We start from the raw sequence: 26,051 nt of genomic DNA on the forward strand, positions 1-26,051 counted from the left end.
ACTAGTTTAATATTTCTATTATTTCAGTATTTAGTATGTTGTAAGTGTCGGGCGTATTTATAAGCCCCATCTCGGGTTTTCTTTGTGGTTCTTTCCCGGGAGGTAGGAGGTCGAACCACCCTAGGGTCCTAGACTATAAAAAAAGGGGAACTTGTCAACATTTGCACAGATTTTGAATGATAAGTTTATTTCCCAAATTTACGTCTCTTTACTAAAGCTTTCCAAAACTTCTATCAACTGCCCGATGAGAATCTCTCTCGCGTACAGTTACCACCCACCGCCGAGCTCTCTGCCGCCGGTCATCCCTTCCGAACAACTGGTGCTTTCATCCCGGAACTCATGGGACAACCTGGTTCGCAGTGGTGTATGCCTCCTGATCTCCCTGCATCCGATCCTTTGGTCGGCACGTCGCGTCGTCAATCTGGTGTTGGACGAATGGAGAGTTTAGGTCCTCAACGCACGCAAGATATTTCTGATGATATTGACTCGCCTGAAACTCGTACTGCTCCGACTCTAGATCCGTTAATTTTCAAACTTGATAGGTTGTTGGCTGGTTTTTCGAAGTTAGAATCAAGGATTGAAGTCACGGAACAACGTTGCTCGTTGTTGGATAAGTCGCACAGACCGGAACCTGATCCACCGTACGATTTTTCTGGTTATGATGATGGCGATTTGGATCAGCATCCTCGTCACGGTTCTCGTGGACAAAAAATTTTATCTACTACCGGTCAGCATCGCCCTCTTCGAATGGGGTATCCTCCCCGTTTTCCCGATTATCCGTTACCACGTTCGTCGAATGATCCAGGATATTCCGGCGTTTCTCGTGGCCGGAATGACAGGTTTGCACGACCACAAAACGGTTTTCAAAATCAGTTAACTGAGGGATCATATGAGCAGTTTCGCGGAAGATCATGTTGGGAACCACCTGGTAACCGCCAAAATCACTCGAGATTGGGAGAAACTGCCCCATCACGTCATCAATCATACTGGGAACCGCCCATGACCAGGCAAAACTTAAGTGGAAATCAATCTGATTTTTCACCAAGACTAAAGATGGATCCTCCACATTTTAATGGATCTGATGCTTCCAACTGGATTTCTCGCGTTCAATATTATTTTGATCATATTATGATGCCGGAGGAGCACCGACTCCATTATACGGTCATGCTTTTTGACCCGCCCGTTGACGATTGGATATTAAATTATCGGGCAAATACGCAGTTTGTCACTTGGCCAGATTTCCTCAAAGATGTTCGCCACAGGTTTGATCCGCAATGCTATGAGAATTATATTGGTCTTATTTCCAAATTATGTCAGACCGGTTCGGTCTCAGATTATCAATTGGCCTTCGAGAAAATGATGAACAGAATATCGGGTGTACCAGAATCCACTTTGTTGCCGATTTATATTACAGGGTTAAAACAACCTATTCAACGCCAGGTGAAACTACATCGACCAGCGACACTAGCAGCGGCTTTTGCTCTTTCACAAGAGTTTTCGGCTTCTCATGCCGAGACTTTCCAGCCGGCATGTGGTTCTCATAAGCGTAATTGGTCTTCTCGAGAATCTCGGCCTCCTTTTCAACCACAGTCAACACATCCTGAACCAGCATCCACAAATCAGGTAGGAAATCCTCCGTCGCTCCGTCCGCGTGATTTTTCTAAATTGCCTGTGGTACGAGTGTCTAACGCGGAGAAGGCCGAGCGCTCTAAGCGTGGTCAGTATTGGTATTGCAATGATAAGTGGGCACCGGGTCATGTCTGCATACAAACCTTCTTGGCATACATGGGTTTAGATGAAGATGAAGAGACAAATTGATGACGACATAGTCACGGCGGATTTATCTCACCTCCAATCTCGTGATGGTAGGAAGCTGGCGAAATCATTGAGCATCATTGGCACGATTGCTGCATTCGAAGTCAATGTATTGATCGATACTGGGGCTTCTCATGACGTCTTACACCCTCGCGTGGCAGAGAAACTAAAATTACCGTTATCTCCTATAAAACCATTCCGAGTTTATGTGGGAAGCGGCGAATATATATTGTGCACTCATGTTTCTAAGCACACAACTTTAGTCATGCAAAATACACCTTTTGTGTTGGATTTACATATTCTTGCAGCTTAGTGTCCCGATGTAATTTTGGAAATGGAATGGCTAGAATCATTGGGCAAGGTTACTCACGATTATCCCGAACGGACCATGGAGTTCTACAAGTATGGCAGTCCCGTTCTCCTCAAAGGGATCACACCTACGCCGCGTCAGGTGTCGGTATGCATGCTGTCTGTTATGTTATCACAGACGTCTGACCATGAATTGTATGAATTGGTCTCAGTGGACCAATCTGATCCAGCAGCTTCAGCAGCACAATCTTCCACTTTGCCACCGGACTTGCCAGACATAATTGCAGCTCCCCTCAAGCAACATATGCAGGTCTTTGAAGTGCCTACCGGGATGCCACCGCGCCGGCCGTTTGATCACAAAATACATTTACTTCCTCATTCTCGGCCAGTGAATGTTCGTCCGTACCGGTATCCCTATTTTCAAAAAAATGAAATTGAGCGTCAAGTTCGTGAAATGCTTGATCAAGGCATCATCCAGCGCAGTCAGAGCCCATTCTCTTCTCCGGTGATTCTCATTCGCAAGAAAGATGGCTCATTTCGGTTTTGTATTGACTATCGAGCTCTTAATACCGCAACGGTCCCTGATCATTTTCCAATCCCAACAACCGATGAACTTTTTGATGAGTTGGGATCAGCAAAGTACTTCACAAAATTAGATTTGCGCTCTGGGTACCACCAAATTCGGATGCACGAGGATGATGTGTTCAAAATTGCATTCCGGACTCACGATGGTCATTTCGAGTTCTTGGTCATGCCTTTTGGCTTGACAAATGCTCCATCAACCTTTCAAGCTACTATGAACACTATCTTTCAACCACTACTTCGAAAAGCCATCATTGTTTTTTTTGACGACATTCTAGTTTATAGTGCAACCTTGGAGCTTCATGCTATACATCTCACTGAGGTACTCTCCATATTGCAAGATAATCAGTTTTTTGTTAAGCTTTCGAAGTGTTCATTTTGTAGCTCCTCTGTGGAATATTTGGGCCATAACATCAACAATGGGCACCTTCAAGCTGATTCTGGCAAAATAGAAGCCATGACTGCGTGGCCGATTCCTACTACGATCAAGCAACTTCGGGGGTTTCTTAGGTCTCATAGGCTATTATAGACGTTTTGTGGCAAACTATGCCATGATCGCTGCGCCTCTCACGGACTTATTAAAGAAAGATTCTTTCAATTGGTCTTCTGCAGCTGATCGCAGTTTTGGCGAGCTCAAACAAGCCATGACTACAGCCCCTGTTCTTCGCCTCCCGGACTTCACTCGACCTTTTTGTGTGGAGACGGATGCTTGTGATGTCGGTGTGGGTGCTGTTCTTCTCCAAGATAATCACCCTTTGGATTTTTTCAGTAAGAAGCTTGGGCCTAGACGCCTTGCCGCTTCCACCTATCACAAGGAATTGTATGCGATCGTTGAGGCCGTCCAAAAGTGGAGACAATATTTATTGGGTAGGGAGTTCATCATTCGTACAGATCAGAAAAGTTTGAAGGAATTATTGCAACAAGTGGTTCAAACTCCGGATCAGCATATGTACATACGTAAGTTGATGGGCTATAAATTCGTTATTGAATACAAGAAGGGAAGCAATAACAAGGTGGCTGATGCTTTATCGCGACGGGAGGAATCGTCCGACAGTTCAGTACCGACTGATGCGAACCTACTGTCGGCTATAGCTCATCCTACTCCTACTGTCCTTTCAGATTTAAAGATTGACACAGCCGCTTCGCCGGAGCTCCAGGTTCTGGTCGGCTAGATTACAGCCGGTAGTGCAGATCAAGCTTTCACCTTTGACGGCGAGCTTGTTTATTTCAAGCGCCGAATTTATGTACCGGCTCAATCTTCAGCCAAGGCAGTTTTACTTCATGAATATCATAGTTGTCCATCTGCGGGTCATCCAGGAGTTGACCGCACTTTTCGTCGGTTATCAGCTAATTTCTATTGGCCAAAAATGCGTTCAGAAGTAAAAAAGTTTGTTGCGGCATGCTTGATTTGTCAAACAACGAAATATTCTACACAAAAGCCGTCCGGTCTCCTTCAACCTTTGCCTATTCCATCACAGGTTTGGGAAGATGTGTCTATGGATTTTGTCACCGAGCTACCTTCGTCTCGGGGCTACACAACCATTATGGTAGTTGTGGATCGGCTTTCAAAATATGCTCATTTTGCTCCACTTCCGACCAGATTCGATGCTCTTCGGGTAGCTCATTTATTTGTGAATACGGTGGTCAAGCATCATGGGTTTCCTAAAACTCTGGTCTCGGATAGGGATTTCTTAATGCCGTGTGGGAAGATTTGATGCGATTAAGTGGCACTACACTTCATTTTTCTACGGCATATCAACCTCAGTCAGATGGTCAAACCGAGGTTCGAAATCGGGGTTTAGAGCAATACCTTCGTGCATTCACGGCGGACCGCCCATCTAAGTGGTCTAACTTTCTTCCATGGGCCGAGTTGGCTATAAATTGTTTCCATCACGAGGCATTGGGGGTGTCGCCATTTCAGGCTCTATATGGCCGAGAACCTCCTTCTTTGGTGGCTGCAGAACCTTCTCCAAGGACGCCACCAGCTGTGGCTGCTTTAATCCGCCAACGGGGGGTATTGTTGGTCGAGCTACGCAAAAATCTGTTGAAAGCTCAGCAACGTATGCGCGACAATGCGAATCGTCATCGTCGTCATGTGGAATTCAGTGTTGGTGATCGAGTGCTTTTAAAGTTGCAGCAATACCGACAGTACTCTGTAGCAAAGCCTCAATCTGCGAAGCTATCGCGCCGATTTTATGGGCCATTTGAAATTCTCGACCGAATTGGTCCGGTGGCTTATCGTCTGAAATTGCCGGAGGGAAGTAGAATTCACAACGTGTTTCACGTCAGCTTGCTTCGGCCGTTTGTAGAATCTGATCAGTCCATGCCTGTACAGCCTCTGCCAGATGACATCTGCCAAGCTAAACTTTTGGTCCGTCCTGTAGCCTTGTTGGAGAAACGTATCATGATGCGTGATAATGTGCCGTTGGAGCACGCCTTATTGGAGTGGCCGGATGCTTCTGTCACATGGGAGCCACTGTCTCTGATTGAGCAGCGCTTTCCAGAATTACTCCTTGAGGCCAAGGAGGCTTTCAACGACGGGGGAGTTGATACGGGAACGTCGCAGCCTGACACAAATCAGCAACTGGACAATGATGATCTTAAGGAGACAAACGACATGGACACTCATTGCCTACAGAAAGAGTCACGTAAGGGGCGTCCAAAGAGGAAGACTCGGCCTCCCAATCGCCTCGTCGATTGTGTGCCAAAGTGAGTAGTGTAGGAGTTATGATGTACTAGTTTAATATTTCTATTATTTCAGTATTTAGTATGTTGTAAGTGTCGGGCGTATTTATAAGCCCCATCTCGGGTTTTCTTTGTGGTTCTTTCTCGGAAGGTAGGAGGTCGAACCACCCTAGGGTCCTAGACTATAAAAAAAGGGGAACTTGTCAAAATTTGCACAGATTTTGAATGATAAGTTTATTTCCCAAATTTACGTCTCTTTACTAAAGCTTTCCAAAACTTCTATCAACTGCCCGACGAGAATCTCTCTCGCGTACAGTTACCACCCACCGCCGAGCTCTCTGCCGCCGGTCATCCCTTCCGATACGTTTCAACGTATCACATCATCAGGGACGGTCGGATTGGTGTCCCTATTTTCTGTCCAGACGACGGTTATGTCGGGAAGAAGGATGCCGACAGCGTAGCCATTGACATGATGGGGGAAGAATCCAAAAGCAAAGACGCCGGAGGGGGAAAGCCAGGAGGAGTTGGAGGAGTGAGTGATGGAAGAGCCTAAGGTGATGTTGGATGATCTTGTTTGGGCTTCTGCTGCTGTAGAAACGAGGAGGAGAAACAAGATTGTGAGGGTGGACATTGCTGTTTTTCTGAGTATTGGTTTGAGGCTACTACTGACCATCTTATTTTAACCATTACTTTCATTTATGTATGAATAGTTATCATTGATTTTACTCTGAGAGTTGATTACTCAATGTCAATGCTTTATTTATGGGCTCCACTCTCCCTCTGGTATATATATGCCGTAGATCACGCGTTTTATTTGTAGGATAGAAACATCCACTCTTGTGTCGTGTCTACTACGTTGACTTAATTCTAATATGACAGAATACGAGCTGTAAATTTCCATGAAAGCTTGGTCCATAACTGTACTTATTCATGATAGTAGATGTCCACAACCGTATGAAATTGCATGGTAATTTAATTTTGGACATATCAAGATCTGAGTCAACTCCTCCAATACTGTCACCATCAAACGCAAGAGTATCTACGAGGACTAGCCAATAGCCTAGCATTAGGACTAACCAGAAACACATTCTGTCATGTCACTAGAACTTCCCACAGTCTGCCACGTCATTTGGACTTCCTACAGCCAAGTAATACGCTAGCATTAGGATTAGCCGACGTCCTAGCCAAGCAAATAAATTGACAAATACTATTAATTTATTTTAATTGTTGGTGTTTATCAAATATTAAAAAAATAAAGTGCAATAAGTTGTAAATATAAGTATAAATAAAAAATAATTAAAAAAATCGGTGTTCGCGCAATAACGGACTAGCGATCGGCTAACGGTTTAAGTCCGCGGATGAGAGCTCGTCCTACTTCGGGACGTCCGTCGCGTTAACCTAACGCAATAGTGGACGTCCCCACGCCCTAACTGCTAGTCCGTGCTCTAGTTCGCTATTGCGGATGCTCTAACGATCGATTGTGTAAAATACAGTGACACTATTAAATTCACCTCTGGCCGTCGAAATAATGGTGCAGAATACGATTCCCTCTCTCTATTGGGCTTAACCGCTTAAACAAACACTCCTTCCTGCTATTACGTGTATTGTTCAGTGGCAGAAACAGGAAATTTAGGAAATTTTGTTGGCGGGGCTCTATACTATATTACCGGTAACTTTGTCTTTATAAAATACTAGTCTTTTTTTACTATTTTGATTCGTCCATGAAAAATTGTTCAATTTTATTTTTAGAGAATTTTTTTTATCACACATTGTATGATTAATAGTGTGAGTCTTAGTATCTACTAATGTTAATTTTTTTTTCCTTCCTTTTCTTAGTATTCATGATATTCATAAAATCACTATTTTCAAGGGACAAGAAAAGTGTATACATATATAGTTGTGATGAATTGATAACTAAATTAAAACAAATACGTATTATGCTCTGTCAACTGATATTTATAAATTAGCAAACTAATAAGTTATCGAGAATTAATCATGATCCATAATATATAATACTATATCATATGAAAAAATTACAAAAAAAAAAAAAAAAAAAACAATTGTAGACATACATAAACATTTTACTAATCCAATACTTTTAAATTATTGAATTTGCATAGATTAAATGGAAAGAAAATTAAAATCATACTTTTTGTAAATGATGGTTTTTTCCGTGAAACGCTATAATTATATTTTCTATTGGTTGCTCATTTTTATTTTTTATGTATAATTGATTTTGTGGCTTTTATTGTAGGAGAAACCAAAATGATAAAATATAACTTTTATTATGGAATTGCGTGAATAAGTTTACACGGCACTTTTTTTTGTTAAGTTACACGGCCCTTTTTAAAGCAGTACTTTATCTAATAGGCATATAAGTGAACAGTCATGGCCGGAACTAAGTATACATTGGGAGGGATTTTAGCCCCTATTATAAAATTTTAATTTATTCATATTTTATAAAAGCTCCTATTAATAAACTAAATTATCTAAAATTTATTTTAAGTAAAATTTTGAAATTTAGCCTCAACTTAGTCCGTGTCCGTCACTGGAACATGATCTCATTTTCAATCTGTCAACATTTTCACACGTTGCACGTTTTACAAGACGCTTTAGTAATAAAAGTAATTAATATTTATATTAAAAACGTCTTATTCTTCCGCAACCACACGATATCGATTGTTGTTACATTTTCACCTCTATAATTATCGATTCTTCAATTTCGTTCAACACCTCCTTCCTTTTCAACATCTGATCATTTAGTCGTCCAGAGTCTTTGTCCTTCCGGCAAGGAGCTTAGACATCAATGTATGAGGTGCTGAGTTCGAGCCCTCTTGACATCAGTTGTGACAAACACGGATTTGGCATGTTTTAAGGGCTAGATTTGACTTGTTTTAAATATCAATCATGCAAATTATTTTCTTAAATTGCATATGTTATACATTTGGTATTTTTAATGTGTTTGTTGATAAATGATAGAAAAAGATAGAAAAAGGTGCAAAAAGACCAAGGTGCAGCAGCCTCTGTTTGAGCCCATTCTGCCAGCTAGTTTGAAGTCCAATCAGTGTTTAATTTATATCATTCTCTTCGTCTTCGAAAGAGCTTCGCGTGGACATCTCGCACGTCTCAATCGGAGTTCTGTGGAGAAAGTTATGACTATTCTACGAACATTGCGCAGTGCAGTCAAAGCTGGCGGAAATTCAAGGAAGGAATAAATTATTGCTCAAATCTCTCCTATTAATTGAAGAATTCGAAAATAATATCTTTTATATTTAATGGAGGATAATTTTTACCATTCCTAAAACCTTTTTCTAGCCTATAAATACCCAAACCTAATTCCCAATCTCTATCTCAGAACCTCCAATCCTTTCCCCTCTACACATTCTTCCATTCCATATTCCACACATCAATTCATCCATCTTCCATTGGAGCGGAGCTCTGCAGATTCAGGCAAGAGAGACTGAAGATTGAAGATTCAACCTTGGGTTTTATCTATTTTTTTTATGTCTAGTACTTTTATTGATTTTTACTACTTGTCTATGAGTAGTTAAATATCTTTTGTATGGTTTTTGGTGAAGACTATTATGAACATGTTTTGATTTATTGAATTGAACTTTTTCCTAGCTCTTGTGATTGTTTTGCTTGTTCTTGTGCTTTTATTGTTCTTTTGTCTGGCCAACTTTAGAACTATGTCCGTTTAACTAGATTAATCGAGAGATAGCTAGTTTTACGTGGTAAAAGGAACGGGTACAACACATAGGTTTATCTGCACTCGAGAGAGGGGACCCTTTGTGAGGGCTTGAGTCTTAGGAACTTAAGGAGTTAGAATTTAATCTATAGAAGGAGACTTTGATAGTTAGAGTCTAATCTACTGGATAGGTACACTTGAGAGGGGGCTTATCTGATAATCGCGACTTTCCTAATAATCCTGGAGACACATAAAGGTAAAGGTTCTATGAGATTAATCATTACTAGGTTCTATTAGTTGGATCCTAAAACTCTACATTCTTTAGCCTGTTTTGTATTATTTTATTTTATTTTATTTATTTATATTTATGTCTAGTTTATAAAACCAAAAGCAAAAAATAATGTGTGTCTCTAGATAGTATATGGCGCTTAGTATATGATAGACAGTTGCAATCTTATTCCCTGTGTTCGATATCCCGGTACTGACCTTTAGCTATACTAGATCTACTCTGTAAACTTGTTGCATACTTGTGTCTTGTTTATGTTCAATTGTTTTCCAAAAATCAAAAAATTGGTTCGTGGTACTTGAGCTGAGCTGCACAATTTGTCTTCGTGGATACGATACTCATACTTGTTATTGCTACACTAGCCCCGTATTCTAGATTTTATTGCTTTAATTTTTATTTTTATTTTCTTAGAGCTCTCAGATTTGTGTTGTCTTTTTCAGGTTGTATGCACACACGCTCTAAGGGATTACCTTTAGAGCCTATTGATCTTGAGATCGAAGCATCCAACAGAAGGAGAAACGCTTTGAAGAGGCTAAACCAGCGGATCCAAGTTTCTTCTTCGGTCCAGAGACGGTCACCTTCACCAGTTCAAGAACCACCGTCACCTTCTCTATCACCAGTTCACTCTCCTGTCCAGTTTGAGCCACATCCTCCTTTTCTGATGGACGGAGGAAACGGGGGGAACAACAGGAATAACAATCCACCACCTCCTCTAACGAATGCTCAACTTCAAGAGCAACTCGCAGCATTGCAGAGGCGGTTAGATCAAGGGCAGAATGGGATACCAGTGCAGAATATGTTTGCCTATAATGGGGTGTCCAATCCAGCAATCGTCAGCAACAACGTGGATGCTAACAACTTTGAGCTCAGGAGGGGGCTCCTTTAGATGGTAGAGAACAATGTTTTTAGATGCCGATCCACGGAGGATCCTAACAAACACATCACCAAGTTCATCCAGATCTGCAACACGACAAAAATCAATGGAGTGCCGGATGAGCAGATCAGATTGAGGGCATTTCCTTTCTCTCTAGAGGATGATGCCCGGGATTGGCTGGACAGTTTGGAGCCCAACTCCATCCGTACGTGGGATGCATTGGTGGCCAAATTCTTAGCAAATACTACCCTCCGAGTGAAGCTTTGAATAGGCAATCAACGATTCTAGCATTTGAGATGACCCCTCAAGAGAGTATCCGAGGAGCTTGGGAAAGGTTCAAGAGCCTTTTGAAGCGGTGTCCTAATCATGGTTTGAATTCAACCCATCAAGTCCTCGCATTCTACAAGGGGTGCTTGCCTGATGCAAAGAGCGAGCTAAACTGGAGCGCAAGAGGATCACTGATAAAGATTGGTGAGGCGGCAGCAATGGAGGTAATCGAGAGGGTTGCCTCGAATGATGGAACTTGGACTAACGAGAGGAGCAAGGTGCACAGAATAGCTTCTGCCATAGAAGTCAGTCCCGATAGCAGCTTGGCTAATCAATTGGAGCTCATCCATGGGAGTGGGATCATCGGTGCAAGATAACCTAGAAGGTGTAGAAGATGTCAACTACATATACCAAGGGGGCAACAGATACTATAACAACTCCCGCCCCAATCAAGGGGGTGGAGGTTTCAACCATTTTGGGAGTAAACCACACCCCAATCTCTCCTATGAGAACACCAACAATGTCTTGCAGCCACCTCTGGGGTTTACTGTGTCACAAGGAATGATCAATGAGCCGCAGAAGAGGAGTTCAGAGGACATACTGAATGCCTTCATGACCCAATCTCAGAAGAATATGGAGCATTCAAACAAGAGGCTCGAGAAGGTAGAGAATGATGTGCACAGCATGGCGACACATATGAAGAACTTAGAGGTACAGATGAGTCAAATTGCTTAGTCTGTGAGCGGCCAGCATAAGCCAGGGCAATTCCTAGGGCAGCCAACGATAAATCCCAAGGATTGCAAGGCGATTCATTTGAGAAGTGGGACGAGTTATGAGGGTCCTTCCATGCCAGAGACTCCATCAAAACCTGCAGCCGAGCCAGAGAAGGAAGTAGTGACCGAAGTAGAAGAGGAGGAACTCGAGACATCATCTTCTGCAGTTCACCCTGAGGTGAACACACTAGTCAAGCCAGCAGAGGTTAGAGTGCCATTCCCCCAATTGCTGCAAAGGAAGAAGAAGAATGATCAGTTCGCTAAATTTTGGGAGATCTTCAAGAAGGTGCAGATTAACATCCCGCTAATTGAGGCACTGCAGCAGATGCCCGGATATGTCAAGTTTCTTAAGGAAGCTGTCAACTTGACGGAAAACTGTAGTGCGATCCTGCAAATGAAGCTCCCAGCCAAGATGGAGGATCCGGGAAGTTTTACTATTGAGTGCACCATTGGAGACTACTTTGTGGAGAATGCCTTATGCGACCTTGGGGCGAGCATTAACCTCATGCCTTTGTCTTTCTATAACAAGATGAAGATTGGCCAGATGAAGCCCACATCTATCACGTTGCAGATGGCTGACAGATCGGTGTCCCGTCCAGTGGGTGTAGTGGAGGACATATTGGTGAAGGTGAATGAGTTCGTCTTCCCAGCTGACTTCGTGATATTGGATATGGAGGAAGATAAGAAGGTGCCTCTCATTTTAGGAAGACCTTTCCTAGCCACAGGGAAGGCTCTGATCGATGTTGACAATGGAGAGCTTACTTTTCGCTTCAATGGCGAGAGCGTGACTTTCTCCATCTATGAAGCCTTGAAGAGGCACGATGTGGAACCAGGAGGAAGCCTGCAGCATTGCAATGTAGTGACTATAGTGGATGATTGTGTCAGAAAGATGGCCTACACCAACGCACCAGAAGATCAACTCGAGGGGTGTATCGTTAACTCTATTCATTCTTCTCATCTTATTGATATTATGGAGGCTAATCATGAGCTTATTGAGTTTGTAGGTGCTCTGGATTCGGGGAAGGAGATCCCGAGATCATACCGTCAACAGTTCATACCTCTTAGGAATGAAGAAGAAGACGGCAAGGATGAGGAAAAGAGCAAGAAAGTGGAGCTGAAGCCTCTTCCATCACATTTGCAGTATTCATTCCTAGGAGAAGATGACACCCTACCGGTAATTGTATCATCATCTCTCTCTGCTTCTGAATTAGATAAATTGTTGAGAGTTCTCAGGAAATTTAAGGGAGCAATAGGGTGGTCAATCTCGGACTTGAAGGGAATAAGTCCATCACTGTGTATGCATAGGATCCATTTAGAAAATGACCATAAGCCTAAGGCTCAAAACCAAAGGCGACTTAATCCTATTATGCAAAATGTGGTAAGGAAGGAGGTGATAAAATTGTTAGATGCCGGCATCATATATGCCATTTCTGATAGTGAGTGGGTGAGCCCCACCCAAGTGGTAGCAAAGAAAGGGGGTACTACTGTAGTGAAGGGGGAGAATGATGAGTTGATAGCCACTAGGACGGTCACTGGGTGGAGAGTATGTATTGACTACCGTGCCTTAAATGCCGCAACTAGAAAGGACCATTTCCCACTCCCTTTTATTGACCAAATGTTAGATAGGTTGGCTGGACATGAGTTCTACTGTTTCTTAGATGGGTACTCGGGGTATAACCAAATCCACATAGCACCCGAAGACCAATATAAGTCAGCCTTTATCTGTCCTTATGGAGTCTATGCCTATAGGAGAATGTCTTTTGGTTTGTGTAATGCTCCCGCCACTTTTCAAAGATGCATGATGTCCATATTTCATGACTTGATCGAAAATATTATGGAAGTGTTTATGGATGACTTTTCTGTATTTGGTGATTCTTTTGATAACTGCCTTGACAATTTATCTCAAGTGTTTCAGCGATGTGAGGAGACTAACCTCGTGCTCAATTGGGAGAAGTGTCATTTCATGGTCAGGGATGGCATTGTGCTTGGGCACAAAATTTCTGCAGGTGGCTTGGAGGTCGATAGAGCAAAAATCGTTGCAATTGAGCAGCTGCCTCCACCCACAAATGAGAAGGCAGTAAGAAGCTTCTTGGGGCATGCCGGCTTCTATAGGAGATTTGTCAGGGAATTCTCGAGAATTGATAAACCTCTTTGCAATTTGTTAGCTAAGGATGTGAAATTTAACTTTTCCCCTGATTGTTTGCAGGCTTTTGAGAAGCTGAAGGAGGCATTGGTGAGCGCTCCTATCCTTATCTCTCCAGATTGGTCGCAGCCCTTCGAAATCATGTGTGATGCAAGTGACATAGCAGTGGGCTCAGCATTGGGACAGAAGAGAAACAAGATTTTCCGGGTGATTTACCATGCGAGCCGGACCTTGGATCCAGCTCAAGCCAATTACACCACCACCGAGAAGGAGATGCTAGCAGTGGTCTACTCCTTTGATAAGTTCCGCCCCTATCTCATCGGGGCCAAAACCATCGTGTTCACCGATCATGCTGCAATCCGGCACCTCTTTGCAAAGCAGGACGCGAAGCCAAGGCTTATTAGGTGGATCTTGCTCCTACAGGAGTTTGACTTGGAGATCCGAGACCGAAGAGGGTGTGAAAATGTGGTGGCAGACCACTTGTCAAGAATGGAGCATATGAATGAAGAGGAGAAGTTGAAGTTAGCCATCAACGAAGAGTTTCCGGACGAGCACCTATTCTTTGTGGCTAAGGGGAAAGTGGCATGGTATGCCAACATTGTGAACTACCTCGTTGCTAAGGTGGTTCCCGAAGGACTTGAAGATTACCAAAAGAAGAAATTTTTCCATGACGCAAAGTTCTACTTTTGGGATGACCCATGCTTGTTTAGGAGGTGTGCCGATATGGTGATTAGAAGATGTGTCCCACAAGAGGAGTGGGAGTCCGTCATTATGCATTGCCACGCCGCACCTAGCGGTGGGCATTTTGGAGCCAACCGGACTGCCATGAAGATGCTACAAAGTGGCCTATTTTGGCCAAGCATCACCAAAGATTGTCAAGAGTTCGTGAAGAAGTGTGATGAATGCCAAAGAATGGGGGGCATTTCTAAGAAGAAGGAGATGCCGATGACGATGACGACGATTGTGGAAGTTGAGCTCTTTGATGTGTGGGGTATCGACTTCATGGGGCCCTTCCCTCCATCTAATGGGTTCTAATACATCCTCTTAGCCGTGGACTATGTATCACGGTGGGTGGAGGCCATTCCTACCTCAACCAATGATTCGAAGGTGGTGACGAGTTTGTTCAAAAGAACATTTTTACGCGATTTGGCGCACCACGAGCTATTATTAGTGATGGAGGTTCCCACTTTCGCAATAGGTGGCTAGAGGCGGTGTTAGAAAGATATGGAGTAAAGCATCGGGTGACAACTCCGTATCACCCTCAAGCCAATGGCCAAACTGAGTTGGCCAACAGAGAGATCAAACAAGTTCTTCAAAAGAGTGTCAAGGCGAACCGGAAGGATTGGGCACTCAAGCTTGATGATGCTTTATGGGCGTATAGGACGGCCTATAAGACTCCCATCGGAATGTCACCTTACCAATTGGTGTTTGGGAAGTCGTGCCACCTCCCGGTTGAAATGGAGCATGCATCGTATTGGGCGGTGAGGCAGTTGAACATGGACTTCACCAAAGCCGGCAAGGAGAGGATGCTTCACCTCAATCTACTTGAGGAGTTTAGGAATGAAGCATATGCTAATTCATCCATCTACAAGGCAAGGATGAAAGCTCACCACGACAAGATGATTGAGAGGCGTGAGTTCTACCCGGGAGACGCCGTTCTACTCTTCAACCACAAGTTGAGGCTCTTCCCGGGCAAGCTGAAATCTAAGTGGTCCGGCCCCTTCACTATTAAAGAAGTCATGAGTAATGGAACGATGGAGCTCTTTGGACCCGATGGCACCACCTTCAAGGCCAATAGTCAAAACTTGAAGAAATTCTATACTAGGGAGCAACAAGACGAGGTCTTTGTTGTTGGCTTGATTGAGTAGGTGGAGAGTGAAGAGCGTCGAGCATACGACGGTAAAAAGTTGCGCTATAGGGGAGGCAACCCCTAGTAGGTACATTTATTGCTTTTGTGTGTTTTAGCTTTTCTTCTTGGTGTGTTTGAGTGTTTACATGGATAGTGTTTGCTTTCCTTCCCTACTTTTGTTTGAGCTGAGTTTTTGGTATTTTTAATGTTTGTTTTCCGAGTTCTGTTGCAGGGTGTAAAAAAAAAAAAAAAAAAAAATCGCAGAAAGCAAAACGCCCGGGTGGAAGCATGAAAACGCCCGGCCGTGCGTTTCGAGCACAAAAAACGCCCGGGTTGTGTCCAAAACGCCCGGGCAATTCGCCCGGTCGGGCGTTTCTCCCGCCTACATATTGGGCGACGCAGGTCAGTGTTCAGACCCTAATTTCAAGTTTTCTCTCTCGTTTTTCCGGCCAAAAACCCCCACTTCTCTCCATTCTCTCCCACAATCTTCACTCTAGCACACACCCCATCCATTCTACCCTCCTAATTCAAGATCTAAACCAAGCAATTGGTGGTTTTTACTCAAGAACAAGGAACAAAAGTAAAAATTTCATTTTTTTTACTTCCTAAGCTACAAAGGTACGAATTTCCTTCTTTTCCTCTTGTTTTATTGTGATGGGTATTGTTGGTTGTTGCTTGGGCTAGCTTAATTTTTGAATTTGTGAGGAATTTAGTGCTAAATTGCTAGTTCAAAGAGGATTTGGTGTGAATGGCTGCTTTGAGCTTGAAATTGATTGATTTATCTCATGGGCTTGTGCTATTATGTCTTGAATTCTAGCATGCTTTCTGTTGTGATAATTTTTGGGTGGTGATTTTCTAGTGTGAATGTCATCTTGGTGTGAATGGTTTTGTCTTGAGCATGAATTTGGGTATTCCACATGGATTGAAGTGATAAAGGGATTGAGTCTATCTCCCAATTATGATTACTTATGGAATTGTTGAGTATGATGTAGAACGGGGAGTATTATTGCTTTAAGCTGATATCGTAGAACAGTTGATAATACTAATTTGGAGTGTAATATTTTGTATAGTTTTATTTTATTTTATTTCTTTCTTCTGTTTTGCAAGGAGAGCACGAATCACAACAATGGATTACTCTTCGCTCCGGTGCAAGATACATTCATCTGCTACAACACTTGATATGCTCCGTAGAGCGTGGGTACAAAAGGCACCCCAAAGGAAGTCCCGAGAATGGGGGCTAACTTATGACGTCAAGCTAAAGACGTTAACCAAGCGCTTGTTGGGAGGCAATCCAACGTTGGTATTATTTTTTTTCACCTTTTCTTTTGTTGCTTTAGTTTATTTTGTTTTCTTAGTTTACTCACATCCCTATCGACTTTACAAACTTATTATTAACGTGAGTTTAGTTGTTTTTGCTTATTTTTGTTAGTTTTAGATTAGTTTGTTTTTGTTAGTTTTTTTTTAGTTAACCCGAGGTGAATCTTGTCATGAGCATAACATAGAAAACTTAGAAATACTCATGTTTAAGGACATCAGACCGAGTTGCCTATGATGAAAAGTTTGTTTATGTATTGGTTGAGTTGACTTGATGCATTGATTTGAAGGTTCAGTGAAAATGTGCACAATTAATGAATTGCTTGTTTACCTTGAATCATGCTTATACTTTGTGAGACTTTGAGCTATAATTTTCTTCTTGTGTGATTTATCTGCTTTCATGTATTTGTTTATAGAACTTGCTCCTAGTCTGCCTAAGTCTACATAGTGTTTAAATGATAAAAGAGGACGTTAGGCCATCCTTCTTAGCTAATTTCTATATCCAAACTATTGACCTTACTCAAAACATTTTTTCCTAGCTAGCCACTTTGAGCCTTTAATGCCTTTTTCTTTGGAAGCTAAATAAAGGGAAAATATACATACACTCTTGGTGAATTTTAGTTTATATTTTGTGAAAAGAGTTGGAGAGATAAGGTAGAGAGAAAAGTAGTGTGCTTACTTGTGAAAAAGTGCATAGACATTTGTGGTTTGAATGAGATATTCAGTTGTGCATAAAAAAAAAAGGATGTAAAAGAAAAATGAAAAGAAAAGAAAAAAAATCAAAGGAATTTGGGAAGTGAGAAGAAATTTAGACAAAGTCTAGAATTTACTGAGATTCGAATTGTTGGTGGGATGCTAAGTTTGATGTAGTAGAAATTGATCACTTTTGCTATGTTTGGGTTTAGTCACTTTTTAGCCATATTTCCTCACCTTACCAAAGAGCCTACATTATAACCTAAAATAAAGACCTTTCGGATTTTTGATTTTAATCACATAAAGTAGAGGAGGGATTAGACTTCGATCAAGCCTATGGTAAACATTGCATGTTGCATGATCTGAGAGCATACACTTTTTCCAATAAACACTTTGAGAGTGAGTGATAAACACACTTCTAAACACTTGTGAGCGCATGTATTTCAAGGTGATCAACGAGCTAGTAATGAAAATGCACTAATAAGCTATGCTTGATTCGATTTGTATTCTTTGTCAAACTCTTTATTTTTATTGTAATTTTTGAGGCAACTATGAAGTCTAGTTCTTAACATTCGTGTTTCTTAATTTGTTTTTCTCTTGTTTTGTTTGAGGACAAACAAATAATTAAGTTCGGGGGAGTTGACAAACACGGATTTTGCATGTTTTTAAGGGCTAGATTTGACTCGTTTTAAATGTCAATCATGCAAATTATATTCTTAAATTGCATATGTTATACATTTGGTATTTTTAATGTGTTTGTTGATAAATGATAGAAAAAGATAGAAAAAGGTGCAAAAAGACCAAGGTGCAGCAGCCTCTGTTTGAGCCCATTCTGCCAGCGAGTTTGAAGTCCAATCAGTGCTTAATTTATATCATTCTCTTCTTCTTCTAAAGAGCTTCACGTGGACATCTCGCACGTCTCAATCGGAGTTCTGTGGAGAAAGTTATGACTATTCTACGAACATTGCGCAGTGCGGTCAAAGCTGACGGAAATTAGGCGGAAATTCAAGGAAGGAATAAATTATTGCTCAAATCTCTCCTATTAATTGAAGAATTCGAAAATAATATCTTTTATATTTCTTGGAGGATAATTTTTACCATTCCTAAACCCTTTTCTAGCCTATAAATACCCAAACCTAATTCACAATCTCTATCTCAGAACCTCCAATCCTTTCCCCTCTACACATTCTTCCATTCCATATTCCACACATCAATTCATCCATCTTCCATTGGAGCGGAGCTCTGCAGATCCAGGCAAGAGAGACTGAAGATTGAAGATTCAACCTTGGGTTTTATCTATTTTTTTCATGTCTAGAACTTTTATTGATTTTTACTACTTGTCTATGAGTAGTTAAATATCTTTTGTATGGTTTTTGGTGAAGACTATTATGAACATGTTTTGATTTATTGAATTGAACTTTTTCCTAGCTCTTGTGATTGTTTTGCTTGTTCTTGTGCTTTTATTGTTCTTTTGTCTGGCCAACTTTAGAACTATGTCCGTTTAACTAGATTAATCGAGAGATAGCTAGTTTTACGTGGTAAAAGGAACGGGGACAACACATAGGTTTATCTGCACTCGAGAGAGGGGACCCTTTGTGAGGGCTTGAATCTTAGGAACTTAAGGAGTTAGAATCTAATCTATAGAAGGAGACGTTGATAGTTAGAGTCTAATCTACTGGATAGGTACACTTGAGAGGGGGCTTATCTGATAATCGCGACTTTCCTAATAATCCTGGAGACACATAAAGGTAAAGGTTCTATGAGATTAATCATTACTAGGTTCTATTAGTTGGATCCTAAAACTCTACATTCTTTAGCCTGTTTTGTATTATTTTATTTTATTTTATTTATTTATATTTATGTCTAGTTTATAAAACCAAAAGCCAAAAATAATGTGTGTCTCTAGATAGTATATGGCGCTTAGTATATGATAGACAGTTGCAATCTTATTCCCTGTGTTCGATATCCCGATACTGACCTTTAGCTATACTAGATCTACTCTGTAAGCTTGCAGGTATTTTTAGTGCTAATAAATAGTGCATCAAGTTGTAATTTCCTCCTTTCTTAGGAGTTTATTTGTAATCATTTAGTCATCTAAAATAATATCTTAGTGAGAGTAAAAGATGGTTTTAGAATTTTAAAAAAATTTCAAAGTAGAAAATCAAGAAAACCATTCTGTCATTACATATCTTATTTAATTTTACTATATATATTACTAAATAAGTTTCACATATCTTATTTAATTTATTAATCTTATTAAAAAATTAATTATTCTTCTGTTCCATAAAATTAGTCCACTTCCATTTTAGCAAGTTTTTGTCATTTATGAGGTTGATCTCATTCTTCATTAATAATACTCTAATAACTTTATTTTTCTTGTATTTTATCAATTTTGTATAAAAATTTATTTCGTCACTAAATTCCATATTTTTATGACAATGAGGGAGTATATAAAAATGAGACATTTTTTACTAACTTTTTAAACAACAACTACTACATTTCTTAAATTTAACTTATATATTCGCTTTGTGTATGAAACAAAAAATGAATCATATTATTAAATCTAACTTATTTAATCCTAATAACTTAAAGTAAATATGATTAAAAATGTAAAAGTGGAATAGAAGACCTTATTTGTCGCTCCGGTTGCGATGGCCGGAGATTGGTTTAATTACGTCGATGTATTGTACACCATTTTCGATTTGTAGAATTTCTTGAATCTCGGACGACTCTTTACAAAACCCCACCCCCACCACCCCTAGCGGCGCGTCATGAGCAGCCGCGCCTCTCCCAATGCCCTTTGCGGCGCCCCTCCAGTGGTCCAACGCCCGGCGATGGAGTGGATGAACCCATGCACTACGACACGTCCGAGTTAGACAAGGAGAAGGGATTAAAGGCAAGAGGCAGACCAAAGACGAGAGGGACAAGGAAAGACCGACCTACCAATTATCGGGACTATGTCAGCCATTAGAGATAGATTTCTTTTGATTTCTTTTTTATTTGTTTCCTTAATATTGATTGATTTGTTTCCTTATTTTTTGTCGTTCCTTTTCCCATTAGGATTGAGTCCCCATAGTCAAGTAATTGAGAATTAAAGAAATAAAAACAATATTTCTCATCTTAAAGCTCTCGGTTACTTTTGTTTCGTTATTTTTTGCTACAACGTGTGCTCTCAGTTCTCGTTAGGATCATTATTCCCGGCACCACCCCTCCCCACGTCCTGCCCTTACCCCCTCCCCATTGCACATGCTCTAGAGAAACACCCACAAGAAGTCAAGTAGTAGTAAAGAAGCCATTACCATTTATTCACATAGTGCGGAGTCTGTTGAAATTGGCATGCACCACTAGAATCTCAGTCCACTCTTGAAAATTAAAGCGTTACGTCCACTTCCATATAATGCATGTGCCTTTTTTTTCAAATTCCACCCCCACAAAGAAAACTCCATACTCATGTCTGTAATCAAGTGTCCGAATATAAAAAAGATCTAATAAATTCACCCATACTTGAATCTTATACCAAACCTTATTATCATTCATTACTAGACTAACAGCAATGTCCTTTTGAAATAAGTAGATAAGTATTGAAGCGTGACATTATTTATTTGATTATTTAGTTGGTCGAGCAAGGGGTTACAAAAGTTATGTTCATATTTTATTGTGTGTAGACCACACTTTGCACAAGATGGGCAAAGGGTGAGGCTAGAGTTTGAGCGACGAAGGGGGAGGCTGGAGTTTCAGAGACAAATGGTTCAAAGCTTTACATCTCCTCCAACGAATTAGCATTGATTGTCCTCCAAAATTTAAAGGGATCTTTCTCACTCTACTCAATATGTAAAGACAAATTTCCTGAAGACATCATCATTGTACTCGCAACACACTCAAACAATTTATTAAAACACATGTCATAACGAACAAGGTCATTGACCCTGATCACGAACGGAGAGAGCACAAACATAGAAAAGCTAGATTGAACATAAGAAAAAGAAGAAGGATCAGGAGGTATGGAAATCTCGAGAATACCCTCCAACATTAGCAGAACGTTCTTCATTGTTGGACGTAGCGACGGCTCAAACTGCACACACCATATCCCTATCTTTGCCATCCTCTCCACTTTACTCTCATCCACCATTTCATCCCCACGAGACTCCCAATCTTCCCCGTTGCATAACAGTCGTAAACCCATTCCTCAAGAATCGCCTCATCCTCACTCCTGCTCATATCAACACACTTCCTACAACATATGATCTCCAGCAGCATCACTCCAAAGCTATACACATCGGCTTTCACTGTGATCGCCTGCTTTTGGAACCACTCTGGTGCAACATAGCCCTTAGTGCCTCTTATCCCAGTAATTGTATTTGTCTGATCTTCTTTAAGGAGCTTTGCCAGCCCAAAATCCGATATCTTTGCACGCCAGTTATCGTCCATGAGTATGTTTTGAGGCTTTATATCGCAGTGAATGATCTGTGTCTCGCACTCCTAATGCAAATACAATATCCCTCTAGATATATCTTGAGCGATCTCCATCCGTTCCTCCCATTTCAGCTGTTTCTCTTTATTGAAGAGTATGTTAGCGAGGGAACCGTTGCTCATGAACTCGAACACAAGCAGTTTTTGGTCTCCATTGAGGCAGTAACCTAGGAGCCGGACTAGGTTCCGGTGATACATCTTTCCAATAGTCTTCAGCTCTGTCTGAAACTCTATCTCTCCTTGTGTGAACTCCTTCTCCAACCTCTTCACCGCCACCATTTTGTTGCCATTCTGCATAACCCCTTTGAACACCGTGCCGGATGCTCCTCTCCCCAACTCTTCCTTGAAGTTGTTTGTTGCTTCGATAGATGCTCGAATGTGAACACTTGCAGCGAAATTCCCTCGACAAGGTTAGCTCCATCTTCCTTACCGATCTTCATGTAGTCCTTCCTTCTTTGGCGAACAAAGATCACAGAAATTGACAACGACACGACACCTATGGACATGAGAACAATACCTATGATGAGGACGTCTACACGCTGCTCTTTCTTGGCGATGGTTTTAGTATCAGAATCGCCTCCCTTTTCGGGTACCACGGTTGTACTGAAGCGAATGAGAGCCATGTTTGAGTTTTCTAGAGACCTTCTCCCGAATCTTAACGGCAGCTTCTGCTTCCGGCAGTTGTCATCATTGAAGATGGCTGCGTCACAGTAGCAGTCATCGAGGCATGCTTTGCTGCACTCTTCTTCACTTGTCACCTTATCCAAAATCTCATATGTGCTATCCTCCCATGCTGTGTTTTCGACTCTTCTCATATTGTACTTCATTCTATCGTCAGTTTTGGGACAGCCTGAGAAGTTTCTTGAACAGCCAGCTGTGTAGTCGCTGGTCTGAGCGAAGAAGAAACCGGGAAGACACTGACATACCGGTGCATTACCCATCAGAATACAGAAGGCGTTGAGTCCGCAGAAACCTTTGGGAGCACACTCGTCGTCTGTGGAGGACCATCTCCTGGTCAAGTTGAGATTACCGAGAGACAGAGAGTAGATGCGGAAGATTCCTCCAACGTCGATCCTCAAGAAATTGACGTATCCATCCGTAGGGAGTCGACCATTGGTTATATTACGCAGAGGCAAGCTGCCGTTGAGCTGATAAAGGCGGCCGTCGCTGTCGAAGTTAAGCGAAACGTTAACTGCTCCCTTTGGCTTTTGAACATAGTAAGAATAAACCCCTGTGTCCGGCGTGTTGACAGGATACTGCACGAGGTATCCATCATTCTGCATTTTCAACCTGAAATTCCCTCTTCTGTAGTCGGTTTCCGAGGCGCTGGAGAAGATCGCTTGCCCATGAGAGATGCGCTGACCAGGGAGTAAGAACAAAGTTGCCGTTGTCGAGCATTGACGCTGACGCGATGGCTGCGTAGGGGCTGATGACGTCTACGTCTTGGCCTTGTCTCCGACGGAGGACTAGCCGGCCCTCGGGGGTTAGTAGAAGGGAGACTACGTCGTCAGGGACGGTTGGATCGGTGTCCCTGTTCGCTGTCCAGAAGACGGTTTTATCGGGAAGAAAGATGCCGACAGCGTAGCTGTTGATGTTTTGGGGGAAGAAACCGAAGGAGTAGACGCCGGAGGGGGAGGGCCATGTGGAGTTGGGTGTTAGGGAAGAGCCTAAGGTTATGTTGGAAGGCCTTGTTTGGGCTTCTGCTGCTCTAGAAAGAAGGAGGAGAAACAAGATTGTGAGGATGGACATTTCTGTAAGTTTTGAGTATTGCATTACTTACCTCTTTAAAAGGGATATGCATTGACTTGACTCATTAGAGTGGTATTTATTTGAACCACACGAATAGTTTATAATTGATTTTCAGTTAGGGTTGATTATTCCTTGACTAGGTCATCGAAAACCGCAGGATCATCTTATCACTAAATTACATTATTCACAATCATTGCACTATCTCATCACGTCAATTGCGTTATTCATGGTGCCTTTCTTTTTTTCTTTTTTGTAGATTTATTTTTTATTTCATAGTATAATTTTTCAACTATGTAGGAGTATATTTTTATATGTCCTATTATTTGATATGTGAATATTGAATAAGTAAGAATATTTCTTCTTTGAGAAATTAAAAAAATGCACACGTATTTAGTTGAGTCATGATATTAATTAAGTAGACGTTGATTTCGAAATCTAGTGATGTGATTTTCATGCATGAATAGCTTCTAGATGCATGTGGTCATTGAGCCTACACGAGCCGTAATTAATCTCATACTAGTACACCTTAACATTAAGCTGAATCTTGCATAAATACATACCTACCAAGCTTTAAGAACTGATTTGCTTATTGGATGGTAGCAGGAGTATTGTTTTTAGATACATTAAGGTGGTGTTCGGTTTTCAAAATAAAATAATACCAAGATACAATCTAGGATTAAGTTGTGAGACTATTTTAGTGACATGGGGTTAGCTATGACTAATTATCCTATAATTATCCATCTAGGATTGAGTTATGAGGTTAAATCTCATGAACCAAACATACTACAAACCGAACACCTCCTAAGTAGAGAGCCAGAGCTTTAAAAAAACGATTACATAATTGCCAGCTGCTCACGGCCTCACGCAAGCCATCATATCCTCATATCCTGTAGTAGTGAGTTAAGCACAACTCTAGACGGAATTGAAATTGAATTGAAACTAGAATTCTATAGAATTGAATTATAATCAGTTTCAAATCTTTTATTCGGCAAATATAATGTAATTGATATTGAATTAAATTTGAGGAAATTATATATATCGTGTGTGTGAGTGCAATGTATATGTGTGAAGTGTGTGTCATGTGTGAAGGTGTCAGTTTTATAACTATTTGTAATTCTAATTCTATACTTTTGATATAGAATTTAAATTGGAATTTGGCTGGAATCGAAATTATAATTCAATTCCTAAATCAAATATTTTGCATACCAAACATTGAATTTGGAATTGAGGGCTCAAATTCCAATTCCAATTCCGCACTCCCACATCCATGACAACATCGAACGGAGGGGTAATGTTTGAGCCCCAACTTGCCATAAAATTTGCGGTTCGATACACTTCTCAGTACACATGTTTAACATTGACTTGTCAATTCTAGCCATAAGTTAACCAAGTGAACCATTTGACATCTAAGTAAAGTTGAAACAAGTTCGATTCCTAGCATACAAACCAAATTAAATAATGAACATCATATCCTATCGTCAAACTCAGCGGAGTCATGATAAGGGTATTTCCCTTATCGAGTGTTCAGATCGGCGATCAAAGATAGGTTTTCTATCACGGACGTTGGGCCAGTCAAGGATAATGACAAACGCAAATAGATTACTTGTGGAAAGAAAGACTATGAGGACAATAATAAAATAGATTTGCATTTCTTGATTGAGTGATTATATGGAATACTCCACACATATTTATAATAAGGTGAAACAATAATAGCCTACCAAAATAAAGTAAATCAAATCTAATACTCCATTTTTCCCATTAAAAATGAAACGTTTCTTAAAATGGAACTATATTATCTCATAAAATAACATTACATAAAATCTCGTGTCGAAAATAAAAAATTTCATATTTAATGGGACAAAGAGAATAATATCTAGGAAAATACGGGATAGATACGATAAATAAAAAATAGACTAAATAATAGAGATACGCGGCATAGGCTCGTATCATGTCACCTATGTTTTAGAAAGTGAGAACATATAAATAACTTGATACAAAGATTTGTGTTTTATTTCCCTTTCGATGATGTGCGCAAAAAACCTTCTGTCAAACTATCAAGCATAATTGATTTCAGAGTTGATTGTCCTTCAATTTTTATAGGGATCTTTGTCGCTCTGCCCATTCTGTAAAGACAAATTTCCGCAAGACATCCTCATTGCACTCACAACACAATCAAAAAATTAAAACACATTCCACTGGCGCGCCAAGATATCGGATTTTGGGATGGCGAAGCTCCTGAAGCAAGATCAAACTAAAACGCATACTAGGATAAGAGGCACAAAAGGATATGTTGCGCCTGAGTGGTACCAGAAGCAAGCGATCACAGTGAAAGCGGATGTGTATAGCTTTGGAGTGATGCTGCAGGAGATCATATGTTGTAGGAAGTGTGTTGATTCGGGCATGAATGAGGATGAGGCAATTCTTGAGGAATGGGTTTACGACTGTTATGCAACAAGGAAGATTGGGAGTTTGGTCGGGGATGAGATGGTGGAGGAGAGGAAAGTAGAGAGGATGGTGAAAATAGGGATATGGTGTATGCAATATGATCTATCGC

At 41.0% G+C, this 26,051-nt stretch overlaps 2 pseudogenes; one reads left to right on the top strand and one right to left on the bottom strand.

Annotated features, from left to right (window-relative positions):
* Positions 1 to 9,810: 9,810 nt before the first annotated feature.
* LOC148932135 (uncharacterized) lies at positions 9,811 to 15,290 on the top strand (annotated as a pseudogene).
* Positions 15,291 to 21,098: 5,808 nt separating this feature from the next.
* On the bottom strand, positions 21,099 to 23,497 carry LOC148932136 (G-type lectin S-receptor-like serine/threonine-protein kinase LECRK3; annotated as a pseudogene).
* Between the last annotated feature and the right edge of the window lie 2,554 nt (positions 23,498 to 26,051).

Source organism: Salvia hispanica, chromosome 2, assembly GCF_029641045.1.
Source record: "Salvia hispanica isolate PSC_SH4W2 chromosome 2, Shi_PSC_v1, whole genome shotgun sequence".
NCBI classification, from domain to species: domain Eukaryota; kingdom Viridiplantae; phylum Streptophyta; class Magnoliopsida; order Lamiales; family Lamiaceae; genus Salvia; species Salvia hispanica.